Below are 3,283 nucleotides of genomic sequence, written 5' to 3'. Positions count from 1 at the left end.
CCAGCCATCGCATCCTCTGTTGTCCCCTTCTCCTCCTGCCCCCAATCCCTCCCAGCATCAAAGTCTTTTCCAGTGAGTCAACTCTTCACATGAGGTGGCCAAAGTACTGGAGTTTTAGCTTTAGCTACTTCAGTATAAAAACATAAACTGAATTTTATCATTAACATGCCACTTTATACAACAATTTTAAAATGGCTTGACTTTCCTTTTGCCACTGCGGCCGTGGCCATGAGTATGCTCAGGCTTCAGAAGAGGCTTGCCTCCACTGTCCTTCGCTGTGGCAAAAATAAGGCCTGGTTGGACCCCAATGAGACCAATGAAATCGCCAATGCCAACTCCCGCCAGCGAATCCGGAAGCTGATCAAAGATGGGCTGATCATCCGGAAGCCTGTGACTGTCCATTCCTGGGCTGATGCCGGAAAAACACCTTGGATCACTGGAAGGGCAAGGCATATGGGTATAGGTAAGTGAAAGGGTACTGCCAATTCTCGAATGCCCGAGAAGGTAACCTGGATGAGGAGGCTGAGAATTCTGCGCCGGCTGCTCAGACGATACTGTGAATCTAAGATTGACCGCCACATGTATCACAGCCTGTACCTGAAGGTGAAGGGCAACGTGTTCAAAAACAAGTGGATTCTCATTGAACATATCCACAAGCTGAAGGCAGACAAGGCTTGCAAGAAGCTTCTGGCGGACCAGGCTGAGGCCCGCAGGTCTAAGACCAAGGAAGCCTGCAAGCGCTGTGAAGAGCAGCTCCAGGCCAAGAAGGAGGAAATCATCAAGACTCTGTCCAAGGAGGAAGAGACCAAGAAATAAAGTTCTCCCCCTCTTCTCCGTACATAGTGGCCTCGGCAATTGCATAGATCACTCATTCAATAAAAGACAAGCTTTTATCTGCCTACCCCTCTGCTTCCAAAGTCTTCAGTGGGGTCTTCACTGTTTATAGGACCAGAACTGAGGATTGGGATACAGACCCTTCCCTGGGTTCCTGCTTTGTTGCTTCCTTGACTCCTAGCCTCTGGTCAGGCTCATGCCCCCTCCATCCATGGCATGTGGGGCCTACTTTGAAGGGAGGGGAGGAATGACTTCTACCCAAGCTTTGGATATTGTACCTCAAAACTGCCCTTTACAGCAGAGTATGAGTGGCACCTCAGACACGGTCTCAGATGCTGGTTTTTGGTTGGTATTCAGTTGTGAGTTGTTAATTAAAAACGACAGAAAATAGTATGCTTGTGCTCCTCAATTCCACTGAGGTTCAGAGTTGCAGTCTGCTGCCTGGGAACCCCAGGACAGTGGGGATTGAACCACCACTGGTCCAGAAGGTATGATCTGAACCTGAACTGCTGGCTGCTGCCTGAGCTCTTTAGACAGCCTTATTGAGATAGAACTGAAGCCATCATTTTGAGCATCCCTATTTAAAATTTCTAAACCTTTTTTTCCTTTCCTGTCCTTATCAGTACTGTTTCCTGTTTTGTTTTTTGCTTTATAACCAACAAAAGGGGTCCAAAAAAGACTTTCTTGGCAAGAGTTGGAACAAAGGCACATAACACACACTTGTCAAAGCCATTCTGGGTTAACTTTATACTCTTTGCAAATGAGAAGTAGGTTTTATTTTCCCTGGTATATGGTAGTAATAACCAATAAAATTTTCAATAAAGTATGTGCCCTATGAGCCAAAAAATAAATAAATAAAATGACTTGATTTCTTAATATCAAAATGTACCATCTCAAACTCCCTCTTAAAGTAGTATTTCCAATTTGGCATGATAATCAGTCATAATTAGATGGATTCACAAATAGTCTTTATCTGCTGTTGCTGCTGCTGCTGCTGCTAAGTCGCTTCAGCTGTGTTCGACTCTGTGCGACCCCATAGACGTCAGCCCACCAGGCTCCCCCGTCCCTGGGATTCTCCAGGCAAGAACACTGGAGTGGGTTGCCATTTCCTTCTCCAGTGTATGAAAGTGAAAAGTGAAAGTGAAGTCGCTCAGTTGTGTCCGACTCTTAGCGACCCCATGGACTGTAGCCTTCCAGACAAGAGTACTTGAGTGGGGTGCCATTGCCTTCTCCAAATCTTTATCTAACATATGTAAAACTACACTACAGTTATTACAGCACTGTTTTAAAAAACATGTTTTAATGATGTCAGATTTCTGACAAGCCTTAATTTAAACGTCTTCTGCTGTTTGAAAGGAAATTGCTGGACTATTTTAGAGTTGAAAATCTCAAAACTTAGATATCATTGCTTTGCTTGAAAGATGAGTATATCAAGAAGCAAAGACACAAGGATATAGGAGAAAACACGTCCTATGATGAAGTTCCAAATACTTCATCTTAATTAGGTATGTTATTTCCATTTAAACGCAAGCTCCCTAGAGCTCATGCTCCATCACATGAGAACTCACTGCAGTGAGAAGCCTGTACACTGCAACTATTCATAGAGGATAGTCCCTGCTCACCAAAACTACAGAAAAGCACATGCAGCAACAAAGACCCAGCACAGCCAAAAATAAATAAAAAAATAAAATTATAAATGCATATGCAATATCTAGATTATCTCCTATCCAGGCTTCAGAGAATGCACCAAAATCTTAGCAATGCCAAGATTAGTAAATTATCTGGATAAATGTTAACAGAGTTGTTTTTGTTTTTTAAAAAATAGGTTTTATGGACCTAATAAAGAGCTGAAAAAAAGTGTATATATAAATATATAAAGTATAAATATAGCTAGGAGAAAAAGCATGAGCAAGAGGCAAGCATTGAAAAACGCGGATATGTTTGAGGACGGATGATTTAACATAAGGATATGTAGACACAGGATAGATCAAAGAGAACATGGGACAGAAAGAGAGATGATTGGGAAAACTTCAGTACCACACTGTGTTGAGTATCAGAACATCTGTTTCAACAAACAGAGAAGAACTCTTGTTATGTCACATGGGCTATTAAACTATATCTGAGATACTGCACTTAAATCTATATTTCTGGAAGCCATACTTAAGCATCCAGTTCAAAATTGTTCTTAAAGATATGTTTCATTATTTCTCCTTTATAGTATTAAACACAAGTGCCAGAAAGTTGAAGAGAAAGAAAAAAGTTCAGAGAGAAACACAGGAATAGCTCAAAGGATGTGCTGTGTGTTTAGTTGCTCAGTCGTGTTAGACTCTTTGCAACCTCATGGAATGTAGCCCACCAGGCTCCTCTGTCCATGGGGATCCTCTAAGGCAAGAATCCTCCAGGAGATCCTCTCAACCCAGGGATCGAACCCAGGTCCCCCACACTGCAC

At 42.6% G+C, this 3,283-nt stretch overlaps 1 pseudogene; it reads left to right on the top strand.

Moving 5' to 3' along the window:
• On the top strand, window positions 223–901 carry LOC102184080 (annotated as a pseudogene).

The sequence above is a fragment of the Capra hircus genome, chromosome 17 (genome assembly GCF_001704415.2).
Source record: "Capra hircus breed San Clemente chromosome 17, ASM170441v1, whole genome shotgun sequence".
Taxonomy (NCBI): domain Eukaryota; kingdom Metazoa; phylum Chordata; class Mammalia; order Artiodactyla; family Bovidae; genus Capra; species Capra hircus.
The sequence above is the reverse complement of the archived record's forward strand: the minus strand, read 5'-3'. Positions and strand labels throughout refer to the sequence as shown.